Genomic DNA, 14,669 nt, shown 5'->3' with positions numbered 1-14,669 from the left:
GCGATCAATGTGTTTGCTGCAGGGTAACACAAAGTGACCCACAGTCTTCTTCAGTGTGGTAAATACCAATGGAAAGGAATTTGGGTGCAGTTCTGCCGATTGAAAGAATGTCATACTGAGCCAGTGAAGGATTTTTCCCCACACGCCTCTCTCTCAAGACTGACCTAGCATGCACCCTCAAATGTTTGCTTAGTGTGCATGCAAATGTAACAGAGGCAATTTCTTCAGGGCAGGAATAGATAGATGTACGCTCTCCCATTCCCTTGTGCCATAAATTCCTCATTCCATGTTTAACAGCATAAAAACATTTCCATAGACATAAACTGTAGTTAAGACTAAGCAGGTCGCCTGTTTAGCCCATGGGTTGGATGCAAAGGACTTGCTAGCTGATTGAAACTGATGAGATGATCCAGAGGAGTTAGCCGTGTTAGTCTGTAGTAGCAAAATCAAAAGGAGTCCAGTAGCACCTTTAAGATGAGACTTCCCTGCCTTCTCCTTCCTGCTGTAGCCCATCAAACCCTTGTAAGTTCTGCTCCCAGAAGCCAAGGGACCCTCCAGAGTAGTGCAGGAGAGCCAAAACAGGTCTGTGGTGAGAGGGGGGAATCAGTGAAACTCATCTTCCCTCCTGCCAGCAGAAGATCTGTAATACCAGCAGAAATACGTTTGAATCCCGCCCAGTAGTCTTAATCAGGAGTCTTAATCAGGATTGATTACCAAATCCAACTGAGAGAACCATATTATCCTAGAGTGGTTGTTGGCACAAAAGTAAATCTCAGCTGTGTGGATAAGACAGGCAAAGATTAGAGATGGGCACAAACCAAGAAAACGGCAGTTCGTTGTGGTTCGTGATTTGTCGTGCTTCACGAACTACGAACCAGCGTGAAATTGCTCAGTTCGTGAATTGGTTCATTTGGATCGTGAGTACATCACTTCCAGGTCAGCAGAAGGCATGCAGAAAGCCCATTCCGCCCCCCCCCATTGCCTAGGAAACTGATTGATCAGCACCAGATTGTCTGCAGTGATGAACCGAAAAACGAACCAGCCTAAAATTCATCACGGTTTGTCAGAAATGCCTTCCAACAAACTACTGGTTCGTGAACCAAAAAAAAACAACCCAGTGTTCATATTTCAATTCATGCCCACCTCTAGTTAAGATACTGGATTGGATCTTGTCAAAAAGATTGGTGAATACAAGAGGGTGGATTTCCCATGTGCCTGTCTCCTGTGGCAGCCCTCACACTCAGCTTCATGCACATTCCACAAGAGCACATTTTAAGGGAGACTTGGGGCTGATGTTGTGTTGTTTTTCTTTAGGAAGACCTGTTCCAGTTTTGCTTTTGATTTCTTAAACTTTTAATACTATGTAACCTTTTCCATTAGCAATTCCATTAGTGATAACTTTTCAGACTTTCTATATAGTGAGAAACTTTAAAAAAAAATACTGTCAAGTCACAGCTGATTGTAGCAACGCATAGCGTTTTCAAGGTAAGAGAGGAGCAGGTAGTTTGCCTGTCTTTGGGTAGCGACTCTGGACTTCCTTGGTGGTCTCCTATCCAAGTACTAATCAGGGTGAACCCTGCTTAGCTTTGAAGAGCTGACAAGGTCAGGCTAGCCTGGGCTTTCCAGGTCAGGGTGAGGGAAAGGGTAGCCGTGCTTTCAGTTGCTTCGGTGGCTTCGCCCAACTGGTTACTTTGCTTCAGCTCTACCGCAGCATGGTAGAGTGTCAAACATGCAGTCAGCAAGTTCGTCATGATGAGGACGCACATCTACTTCTGGACATTCTTCTGCAATATGTGTGTACATGACTTCCAAACCAGGTTCTTCCCATGGATTTCCATTGCTGGTTCAGGGTGACGGCCTTTTTTCAGACAATTGTGTTCATACTTTTTTAAACCTCAAAAGAATTTAACTATTCAATCTTGCAAATATAATCTCATAATCCTTTATCAATGTTATTAAATAGCATTCTTGATGGATCTGGGTTGTTTGGTTTGGTTTTAGCCTTGCTATGCAATTAATGCTAATGATGTATGGCACTCTTCTACTTGGGAAACCAAACTGATAGATACGTTATAAAGAATGAAGGTGTGGTATTCTTACAGTTTTGACTGATGAGAAACAACAGATCCAACGTTATTTAAAAATTTTAAGCAAATAAATAATCTGCTGCTGGCCTTCGAACTTTTTCAGTTTGTTCCATTTGGAAAATCACAGTGCAATCCTAAACAGAGTCAAACCCTTCTAAGTCCGTTGGCTTCAGCAGACTTAGAAGGGTGTAAAATTAGTTAGGACGATGCCATTAGTTACCTAGCTTTTCATAGCGGTAGGAACAGGTAGCATCACTGCTTGTAAAATGGGGGAGCAGGGGCCTGAAATCCAGCATAATAAAGTACATTAGAAGACTTCAAAGATCAAGCTCTGTGTGTGTGTGTTGATATACTCACGTATATGTGTCAGAATCTAAAGAACTGTAACATATTGAGTCCAGAGGACTTGGGATTTGTGTTTCTTTTACAGCAAGCAATGAACTATTTTTGAAACAGACTTTCAAAAGAAGTACCATACCATGGTCTGTTACTGAGGGAAGAAACGTCCCACTGGACTGGTCCTCAGTAGCCCTTTAGATCCAGGTTATGGTTCCATAGCACTCAAATGTACAAAATTGTAGTTCATGTGTGAGAGCTATATTCAATTTTGTTTCTTCATCAATAAGGGCTTCTACTTGAAACGCTTCTTTCTGGTCAGCGTGAATTCTCGTTTCTGCTAGTGAGTAGGCGAGCATAATTAATCTCATGAGAAAGGGTCAGCAGCACTTGTTTTTGAACTGTATTGATTTTTATGATATTTTAAATGAATTGTAAATTCAATTTTGTGCATAGGAGCATACGCATATTAGAACAGCGTGCATGGAGCCTTTCTCCCAGGAGCCAGCCTTTACAGAGGTTTCGCTGGCAGTGACCCACGGAGAACCTCTTTGGCTTCTCCCCCCTCAAATGAGAACAGCTGTTTCTCTAAAGGCCTTTCAGATGAGTCCGCCATTTCTAAAAGGCTTTGGAGCTGGACTTTGTGCTGCAGTGAAGAGTGGAGATTGATGGCTGGAACCATATATGTATTTATTTGTTTCATGTATACCCCTGCCTTTCACCCAAATAGAGACCCAAAGTGATTCGCTTCATTCTCCTGCCCTTCATTTTATCTTCCCAATAGCCCTGTGAGGTAGCTTAGGCTGAGAGTATGTCACCAGCTCAAAGTCACCAGCAAGCTTCTATAACAGTGGAAATTCGAACCTGGCTCTCCCAGATCCCAGTATGACACACCTACCACTGCATTATACTGTTTCTTAGTGGTTTTTGAAGAGGTTTTATTAGTTTTTATTGGGTTTATTATAACAGCTAAATATGCTGTAAACCATGTTGGGTAAATATGTAAATGGTTAATTTGTTAGTGTCTATAAGGACGAAGATTCCACGTTGATCTTTATTTGAACTCTTTTGGTAAATGTGTTAACAGGAGAAAATACAGACTGTCAAGCATCTTAAGAAGAGTTACTCCAGTCTAAGCCCACTGAAATCAATAGAGTAACTCTCTTTAGGATTGTGCTATAGTTATATTATGCCATCTTGTAAGTGATTTTTTTTTTTTTGCACTGTAGATGTTTCCTGTTTTTGAGTTCTGACTGACTGGATTGTTCTACGGGACTTTGAAGGGTTAGATGGCCTTTCTTAGCACTGGGTAGGAGTAGATGGTTCCCTTCTAACAGCCCATCCTTCTCTCAGAATTTACATGACAAAGAGTGATTCCGCACACGTTGGATAATGCACTTCCAATCCTCTTTATAGATAATTTGGAACGGATTTTTTCGTGGGCGGAAGAAAAAATCCACCTCAAATGATTGATAAAGTGCATTGAAAGTGCATTATCCAACATGTGCGGAATCAGAGTGTAATTCTTCATCCAGCAGCATTCAAAGTCTAAAGGGTATTAAAGGAAGAAGCATTCTTTCTTTTGAGTACAGTAGTTTGAGTTGCTGAGGGATAAGCAAGTGGCCAAAAATGGATCCGTTGTATAAGTACAAGCCTATTTTTTGTTAAATGTAAAGGTAAATTTATGGGATGCACGGCCTTGGCCAAATTTCACTCTTTATTTACTTCATTTATATGCTCCCTTTCTCCACAATGGGCACCCAAAGTGGCTTACATCATTATCTAATTTATCCTCATAACCAGGCCTTTTTTTCTGGGAAAAGAGGTGGTGGAACTCAGGACCGCACAATGAAGTCACTTTGGGTCAGCTGGAACAAGGGGGGAGTTTTTTAAAGTTTAAATCACATGGCCGGAGGCCCCGCCCCCTGATCTTCAGACAGAGGCGAGTTTAGATTGCCCATGCCGCCAAGCGGCGCAGAGGGCAACCTAAACTCCCCTCTGTCTGGAGATCAGGGGGCGGGGCCACCGGCCATGTGACCATTTTCAAGAGGTAATCCAATCCAATTTTCAAGAGGTGCTGGAACACCATTCCGCCACATTCCAGCTGAAAAAAAGCCCTGGTCATAATCCTGTGAAGTAGGTGAGACTGAAAGAGTGCAACTTGTCCATGGTCACCCAGCGTACTTCCATGGCAGAGCAGGGATTCAAACCTGGGATCTCCCAGATCCTAGTCCGACACTCAAACCTCTGCACCACACTGAGATTTATTTATCCCACTCTTCTTCCAAAGACCTCCAGGGGCTGTTCATAGTGCTCCTCCATTTTAATCCTCGCAACAATCCTTTGAGAGCAGTTAGGGTGAGAGAAAGAGAGATGGCTCAAAGAACTTCTTTTGTTTTCTCTTCAAGAGTTTTGATGCTTTCAAACATTAACGTTAACTTTTTCTTAACATCCTACTACCAAGTCACAGAATGTAAAAATGTATAGAACAGGAAAGATTCAGAGAGATAAACAACAACATTACATGTGAAACATGGAGGTCCTTTTTTATATGTATATTCTGAAGTTTGCTATTGTTGCCAGCCCAAATGTTTTAAATAAAAGCCCTTTTTCCCTCCAGAAGTGCCTGTCCCAAGCTGCACTACACATGATCAGCCTCTGCAGTATTTAGGAATATCCAGACGACGTCGTGCCCAGTTCAGCAGCTATTGAGTGGCTCCCGTATTTTCCCCACTCGTTCCCTACCATTTTTGTACCCTCCATGTGGAAACAGCCCAAAGTTCTAAAGCATGCAGAGGGAGAGGTGTGAGAACAATGAGTTCCTAGAGGTGTGAGAACAATGAGGCCAGGGGGTTGATTAATTATTTTATTCACTTCATTTACAGTCTGCCTTTCCCACTGAGCTCAAGGAGGATTACCTCTTTACAACAAAGCAGTAAGAACAATATAAAACAGCCCACAAAATTAGATAACATTGCACTAAAAGCACAGTGTAATACAGACCATAAAGCAGAACTTGCCAGGTTGGAGATCAGTGCAGTGGAACATTTTATTACATACAATAAAAGTAGTAAAGCTGGATCGCAAAATTAGAGAACAATGTAATAGACAGTGTAATATATACAAGGAACACTGCCTTAAATTCCACAGACATAAACTACAGCCTTTATAAAAACATGCTCTTGAATAATTCCATTTGACACGTTCTGTGGAATAATAGGGACATGGAATCCTTCTAACCTCCCAAGGCAGGCTGTCCCACCAGGTGAGAGACAAAAGCTCAGGTACAGGCAGGTGTCAATCTTGTCCATTTGCAGGCTGGAATTTCAGAAGGATTTGCTTAAATGAGTTTGCTTAAATGAGTGGAACTGTCATAGCACAACATAGCAGGAGAAGCAGTCATGCAGATATACAGGTCCAAGGCCATTGACCGCGTTGTAGGTTATAACCTTGAACTTGTACCTTGAACCAGTGCCTTGAACTGAAGCTTGGAACTAACTGCAGGATTTTAGTTCAGTGTCACCGAAGAGACCAACAAGATTTTCAGAATGTAAGCTTTCAGGAGTCGAAGCTCCCTTCTTCAGACACAAACTAACAGGATCCGTGCCATCTTACAGGTACCCCCAGGAGTGCCAAATGCCCTCCTATGGCTAGAAACAGGCCAAATGAGCATTGAAGCTAGAATATTGCTATCTTCTGTTTTTCAGTGGCTCAAGATAGATAACAATCAAAAAGGCCATCTCCCTCTAATAAACCAAGATCCTTACCAGCCTAGGTGGATGTGGATGGTTAAGAGCAACCTAGAAAGATTGGGACTCTTGCCTGCTGACCTACTGACTCAGGGCAGTGACCAGGCAAAAAGTATTGTTAAACAAAGGGTGAGAGACATAGAGTGCCAACGAGATTTAGCCCAATCTCCTCATTTTATGGTCCCTAGGGAATCTAGATATGTTACAGGTATGGTCAGATATCTCACTCATTTGGATGTCCCATCTTACAGAAGAGCTTTCACCCTGGCTCGATGTGAAGTTATCCCTTCAGTGGTCATTGAAGGGAAATACAGAAAGATCCCATACGAGGACAGGCACTGCCGTTGCTCCATTGGCGAAGTGGAATCACTTACTCATTTGTTCTTTCGCTGTCCTTTCCATCAAGTCTATAGGGACAAGTTTATTTCCCCACTCTTAGACACACCAATTGCAGAGGCAAATAAGGCCTGCCTGGAGAAACTCCTAATTGATGAAAATCCAACTATCTCCAGGCATTGTTGGTTGTTGTGGGTTTTCCGGGCTGTATTGCCGTGGTCTTGGCATTGTAGTTCCTGACATTTCACCAGCAGCTGTGGCTGGCATCTTCAGAGGTGTAGCACCAAAAGATAGAGATCTCTCAGTGTCACAGTGTGGAAAAGATGTGGCAGGTCATTTGTATCTACTCAGGAGGGGTGGGGTTGAGCTGAGCCATCCTGTAAGAGTTTCCCAGGGTGTGGAATGCTAATGGCGGGAGGCTTCACTGTATCCTGAGGAGGTTCTTTTGCATATGGATTGGTGTTTGATGTGCTAATCTTCTCTGCAGGGCTATTGTCGGGTGTGGAGTGTTTTGTTAGCCTGGTGTTTTTCAGAACTGGAAACTCCAAGCAAATAGCCAAATTCTATTTGGTTAAATTCCATAATAAAAAAACATAGCCATACATAGCTCTTTTTACGATTTTAACTGTTTTAATGTCAATGTTTTAAATATTAGAATTACTGCTGTTTCCAGAGAACTATATACATTTTAAGATAAGATTTTAAATGCTAAATGTATTTTTCTATGTCCTTTACGTTTTTACGCTGGATTTAACTATTCTATTGATTGCTAAGGATGTATTGCCATTGTTATGGTCTTTGACCGCAAATAAATTCAATTCAATTCAATTCAATTCAAACTAACAGGCCAGGGAACTAATTGGTATCTAATAACATGACTGCAAAATAGATGCCCATACATGTGAATTTCCCCTAATTTTGTTTTGTTTTACAGAACGCAGCTGGGGTGGCTGCAATCTAATGAGAAAAACTGTCCGGGGGATAACCCTTCAGAGATCTCAACCATTTTGTCCATTTTCATTTTTTTTTAATTCTATGTGCCATGTTTGCCGTTCATTCCGGTCTGCCTGATTTCATTTCTCTGGTTTCATTTTTATGCCATAGACACATAATACGTATGTATTTATGGAGAAAATCTAGCATTAAGAAACAAAATGATGTGGAAAGTTTGTTTCTTCCAAGAGGGAAAAAACATCAAAATGGGAAATGTTCTTAGAGAACCTGCAGGCTTGTGAACTCTTAATGTCTATATATTTATTGAGAAATGTGTCCCCAATGGGGACACGAAGTGGTTTCCAACTTCATTCTCCCCTCTTCCATTTTATTCTCACAGCAAACCTGTGAGGGAGGTTTCGGTAAGGCTAGCCCAAGCTCATCCAGAGAGCTTTTGTGGCAGAGTGGAGATTTGAACCCAGGGCTCCTAGCCCAATGCTCTAAACACTACACCCATGATCTTTTAATATTCATGCTACGGCTATAGAGCCATTGGGTTCTTTTCAGACTAAAAATCTCCATCCCCTGATGTAGGGTTGCCAGGCCTCCTCAATCTCCCAGCGGGAAGTGACATCATCATGCTGCGCACGCCCCCCCCAGCGCGCCCACACTCCACAGGGGCTCACGGTGGGGGCTGCTGTGGTGCTCAGGAACGCTCCTGCCCTCCACAGCGGCCCAAAATGCGCCTGCGGATCAGGCCTATTTTGAGGGACTGTGGAGCGCAGGAGCGCTCCTGCGCTCCGCAGCGCCTCAAAACGGCCCCGTTTTGGCCCGGATTGGGCCCATTTTGAGCCACTGTGGAGCACAGGAGCGCTCCTGCGTGCTGCGGCGTCTCAAAACAGGCCCAATCCAGGCCAAAACGGGCCCGATCCACAGCCATTTTGGCACGGATCGGGCCCGTTTTGGGATGTTGCGGCGCGCAGGAGCACTCCTGTGCTCTGCAGCGACTCAAAATAGGCCCAAAACGGGCCCATTCTGCGGGAGCGCGGAGCTCTGCAGGGGAGCACGCACAGAGGGTGCGCGGCCCCACACTAGCCAGGTAATTGGAGGCAGGGTGTGGGGGTGAGTGCGGGGGATCCCCCGCCCCCACTGGGGGTCTGGCACCCCTACCCTGATGGTTGATTTGTGTGGTAAGGAAGAAGATAACCTGTAAGCATGCCTTTTTCCTTTGTAAGTTAGTTGTGGTGGTGGGGGCTAGCTTTAGTGGCAAAAGAGGAAAGGGTTAAGAAGCTCCTTCCTTACACTAAGCCAGTCATCTGGTATTTTACGCAGTTTCTGTGCCTGCATTTTGTAAAAAGAACAGCCAGGAACAAAACAATCGCTAAACATCATGTATAGCTTGGCCCTATTTTACCTCCTCAGAAAGAAACTGCCTAGCTTTAACATAGACTTGTCAGCTTTCCAGGTGAGCCAGAAGTCGCTCGTTTGTTTTGTAGCTTATTATCCTTAAAACAAAAGAAGAAAGAGGAGAACATTATGTCACACTTGTGAAAGAGCACTGACCCCATGCAAATCAGGTGTTTGGCTTGTAGGAGGCCTGCTTTTGAAGGCCGAAGCCAAGTTTCATGTCTGGAAGAGAACCATTAAAGTGTAAACAAGACAGGCTGTGCAGTCGGAGTTCATACACCAGGGAAGTTTTGAGAAAGATGGTCCAGTGAAATTAGTAACTTGGGAACAAATCCAGAAATGTTCAAGAGCAGATGAGCAAACTTTGAATAGCTGATCTGTATCACCGTGAGATGTTTATATGGTTTGGGTTTTTTAATAATGTCGCTAAAACGCTTTCTGAACTATTGATTTTGGTCCAAGAAGAGTGAAGTTGCAGAGGATCTGAAATAATCCATAGGACTGTGATTCTCTTACAAGATTACTTTCATGTCCCTGGTTCTTGGATACTATTTTACTTCATTTATATCCTGCCTTCTCCCCAGTGGAGACCCAAAGTGGCGTACGTCATTCCTCTCACCTCAACAGCCCTGTGAGGTAGGTGAGGCCAAGGACATGTGGCCCCAGGTCACCTAGCAAGCTTCCATGGCAGAGCAGGGAATTTGAACCTGGGTCTCCCAGACCATAATCCAACACTCTAACCACTGTTCTGTTGCTGGAAGTATGCAATTTTTTTCTAGCCTGTCACAAATGCTTAGAAAACTAGGATTGCTGCCACAATGCCGTTTGGCATCCAAGCTGGAATGGGGTTTTTTACAGCATCCACACAAAGGCCGTTTACACACGTCCTTAAAGGGATGACCCATTCACCAAATGCTGGTGGCTTTCCCCCTTCACTTCAGACGTCTCCGTTTTCAAAAAGAGTTGCAGGCTATTTGGCTTCCGTTTTTTGGCACCTTTTGGGGGACTGTGGGAAAGTACATTTCCAGAAAAGGCACCAAAAATGGGGAAGCCTTTAATAAAAGATTAGTGTCTGGGAAACAGCATGGTGTAGTGGCTAGAGTGTTGGACAAGGACCTAGGAAACTCAGGTTCAAATTCCTACTGTACCATGGAAGCTTGTTGGGTGACCTTGGGTCCGTCAATGTCAGTCCTAGGGTGGCAGCCCCTGGCAGTTAGACTCCCAAGCCCCTCACAGCAAGCACACTGGTGCATTGGTTGAAGAAACTTTATTTAGAGATCAGTTCAGGTGTGCACTCGTAGGTAAAAGTTGGCAGAAGTGATTATTCAAACAATAGGACTACTGATTATAGGGGATGTTCTCCCGCCCTCTGACCCGTTTGCATTCAGGCGCAACCCCCCCCCCCAAAAGTTGCATGGGTACCGACCGAATAGTTTAGTCTAGACAAAGTACAGAGTGGAATCATTCCCTCCTGTGGAAAAGATGCATTTCAGTACACAGCTGCAGCTCCGGTCCAAGGACACTCAGAAGTGAAAGCGCATATTTCTTAGAGATAACAAAGAGGCCACTGGTTCCTCTGGAAATTAGTATTAGCAGTCTAGACACCCTCAGGTGACTTATATAAAATGCATAAGATACAGTATTTAACTTTGGCATTATATCAGTATGAGTGTAAGATGCAGTGTAAGATGCAGAACACAACAATGGCATGGATGCTTGCCTACATGACAGTCACATACTTTCAGCCTAGTCTATATCACAGGTAGGGTTGCCAGGCCCCCTTGATCTCCCAGCGGGAGACTGGGGCCTGGCTCTTACCTTGGAGGAGCTCATGTACGCGCGCACAAAGCGCATGCACGCGCTCCTGCAAGCGTGATGATGTCACTTCTGGGAGTGATGTCATCACGCAGCTCCCATTTGGGCACTGATCGGGCCTGTTGTGGGCCCCTGCGGAGCGCAGGAATGCTCCCACGCCCCACAGGGGCTCACAACGGACCCAATCCATGCCCGCTTTGGCACGGATTGGGTCCGTTTTGATGCGGATTGTGCCTATTTTGGAAGCCTGTGGAGCATGGGAGCGTTCCTGCGCTCCGCAGGGGCCCACAACAGGCCCAATCCGCACCAAAATGGACCCGATCTGTGCCAAAACGGGCATGGATTGGGCCTGTTTTGGCATGGATTGGGCCCGTTGTGGGCCCCTGCAGAGCGCAGGAACGCTCCTGCGCTCCACAGGGGCCCCGATCCAGGCCAGAACAGGCCTGATCCTGGGGCTGCTGTGTGTGGGGGCGCGCAGCACCGCAGGGGGGCGCGCATGGAAGGTGCGTGCCCCCCCGCTGGCCAGGTAAGTGGGGGCGGGGGTGGGAGGGTGGGGGATCCCCCGCCCCCACCGGGGGTCTGGCAGCCCTAATCACAGGGTTGTTGTGAAGATTAACTGGAGGAGAGGAGAACTACATAAACTGCTTTGGTTCCCCACTGAGGAGACATGCAGGATATAAATGAAATAAAATAAAATTAATTAAACAAATAAAACAGTCCTTTTTGTTGTGCACTGTGATAGTACATCATTATAATATAGCTGATTTTTTAAAAATGACCTCTGGTATTGGGGAAGAAATGGCAATCACAGGGGACTGAGGCAAGAAAAATGCAGGGGAAACTGCTGTGTGGCTTCTGTGTTCCCACTGTGGACACCACTATACTCACAACACCAATTAGAGCTACACAGAGAATTGTTGCTGTGTAGAAGCAGCTTAGCATGAAGAGCTGGAAAGAGTTCCTGTGGTAGAAAATAAATTTTTGTAATGTGGAATTCAAATGGAACCCCTGAAAGTTTGTGCAAAGTTCATTTATTTATCAAATGCTCTGTTAAAGTGAAATATATTCCTCTGTAAAGGAACAAGAAAACCACATCATTTGGTCTTCTAATACATTTAAACGAATCAGCACAAAATCAGTACTTTTAAACTTTGTCTGTGAACAGGTTCATTCATAAAATAGACAGTTTTGTGTAGTGGTTAAGAGCGGCAGAACTCTAATCTGGAGAACTGGGTTTGATTCCCCACTCCTCCACTTGAAGCCAGCTGGGTGACATTGGGAAAGCCATAGCTTCTCAGAGCTCTCTCAGCTCTCTCACAGGGTGAAACGGGCCCAAAATGGCCAAAATGGGCCCGAAACAACCAGGATCAGGCCCGAAATAGCCAGGATCGGGCCTCTGCCTGGTGGGGGAACATTCTCCTGCCAGGCAGCAGCCCAATTCCTGGCCCTTTCAGGCCTAAATTGGGCCCAAAATGGCCAGGATCAGGCTGCAGCCAGGTGAGGGAGTTCCCCTGCCTAGCAGCGGCCCAATCATGGCCATTTTGGGCCCAAAATGGCCAAAATGGGCCCAAAATAGCCAAAATGGGCCTGAAATGGCCAGGATTGGGCCCGAAATGGCCAGGATCTGGCCTCTGCCAGGCAGCGGAACACTCACCCACCTGGCAGTGGTTCGATCCTGGCCGTTTCAGGCCCAAATTGGGCTGAAACGGGCCCAAAATGGCCAAAACGTCCAGGATCGGGCCCAAATCGGCCTGGGGCGGGGAGCTCAGCAGACTCAAATCATGGGAGCACTCCCAGGGGTGGCTGCGCCCTGCATGATGATGTCACTTCCTGGAAGTGACATCATACACGGTCCCGGGAGCGTGCACACGTGCTTTGCGCACATGCATATGGTACCACTCAGTTCCACCACCTCTTTTCTCTGGAAAAAAAGCCCTGATAACATACTTTGTAAACTGCTCTGAGGGGCCATTAAGTTGTTCTAAAGGTTGTAAATAAATAGAATATTGTTATTGCTGTTGTTGTTGTTGTTGTTATTGTTGTGTGGGAATACTTTGGACCTCATCCCTGAGAAACATGCATGTCTGTGCACATGCATATGGATATATTTGGGTAGCAAGCTTTTTTCCTAAGATAATTAGACCCATTTCACATGTACATACATGTCACTTATTGTACATAGAAATGTTGATTGGATAATATTTTCTCCTCAGTCATCTCCCTACAAGCTCTGCCGTCCATCCAACACTGATGTAATATTTGAACAGAGAATATGCACATTACAGTCAATGCAGGTAAGCCTGCAATGTGTATTTGAGGCCATAAACCAACTGTATGAGTTGGTCTCCTTTTTTTTCATGTATGCTCAACTATTTTAACCACGAGTTGTCAGGTAGGATAGGTGTGTCCAATGAGCAAAGAGAAAAGCTGTGATCTCCCCTCAATACAGAAGAAGACTGTAGCGAAATATAATCCAGACCATGTGACTTCCACTTAGGGTTGCCAGGGAACAGCCTGGAACCCCGAGGAGCATTTGGGGGCAGAGACAGTTGCGCTAGCATGCAATGTCACTTCATGATGACCAGGGGACACTTTATGATTGGTAAATCCTAGCATGTCCTCCCAATTTCATAATGTCACTTCTGGGTTTGCAGGAATGGATGTCATGTGTGCCAGCAGATCCCCCCCAGCTTTCTATAATTTTTCTCCATAGTGGGACCTGGCAATCCTATGTAGAGATCCCATTCTCCTGGTAGGGGAACCCCTGCTCGGTCCGCTGTGGGGGTGGTAGTGGTGGCAGTACAGCACCCAGTTTCTGGTTTGTCTCTGGTTTTATTCTTGATTGCTTTTACTATTATGAAGCCACGGTTTTAATCTCCGTTGTATACCATGGCCATTTCTGCACAGCCTGTTGTTCTCGCCTTTTCCCCACTTTAGGTCCGTGTTTTTCTGAGTCGCCCCGACAACTCATCCTCCATATGTAGTACCCACAAGTGCTTACCTTTAGTTGTGAGATCACAGGAAAAGCTCCAAACAGTCCCCCAAAGAAGTGGTTTTGGAGGTGGGGTTGGGCACTTTCATCATCATAGATTAAAAGTGCCTGCCTCACTTTTAACTTTTTTTTTTTTACTTTGCAAGTGCACTATTGCTGAACAGAAATGTGAAGAAGGAAAGGAAAGAGCTTTGGGGTGGGGTGGGGAAACTGGGCGTAGATTGAGAGAAGTAGGAGGAAACACATTCATATACCAGAAAATGCAAAAAAAAAAAACCCCCCAAAAACCACCACCCACCAGAAACCCCCAACAAAAGAAAACATTGGCACAAGTGTGGTTCCAGCAAATATGCAGAAAACTCGGTAAAAAACCAATATGCACACGGTTGACCAACGATAACATGTGCATGCTTGGGGGGAAATCCCCACAGTTCCGAGGGTGAACAGCACCTCTAAGGACATGCAGAAATGATCCATTTGGAGCCCTGCTGTGTGAGAAAAGTGGGCTAGAATTACCAAATGTATTAACAGGCCTCCTCCTCGTGTAATATAATTTCTTCCGATTATAGCTCCTTTCTTCCCTCCCCCATTCTCTTTTGAATACTTGGTGTAGCGGTTAAGAGCAGCAGGAGTCTAATCTGGAGAGCCAGGTTTGATTCTTCACTCCGCCGCTTGAAGCCAGCTGGGTGACTTTGTGTCAGTCACAGCTTTTTGGAGTTCTCTTTGCCCCACCCACCTCACAGGGTGTTTTATTGTGGGGATAATAATAACACATTTTGTAAACCGCTCTGAGTGGGCATTAAGTTGTCTTGAAGGGCGGTATATAAATCAAATGTTGTTGTTATTATTATTGGATTACAGAACTTTTGCAAAGGAGTCTTTGTTGTTAACTATGCTGCCATCTAGACCAGTGTACTGTTTTTGATTTATGGCATTATATAAGTATACAGTGGGATACAGAATTCAGATATGAGGGGGGCATTTTAAAACCTTTATGCAAGTTACATACAAGAA

This window comes from Eublepharis macularius, chromosome 9 (genome assembly GCF_028583425.1).
Source record: "Eublepharis macularius isolate TG4126 chromosome 9, MPM_Emac_v1.0, whole genome shotgun sequence".
Classification (NCBI taxonomy): Eukaryota; Metazoa; Chordata; class Lepidosauria; order Squamata; family Eublepharidae; genus Eublepharis; species Eublepharis macularius.
The sequence above is the reverse complement of the archived record's forward strand: the minus strand, read 5'-3'. Positions refer to the sequence as shown.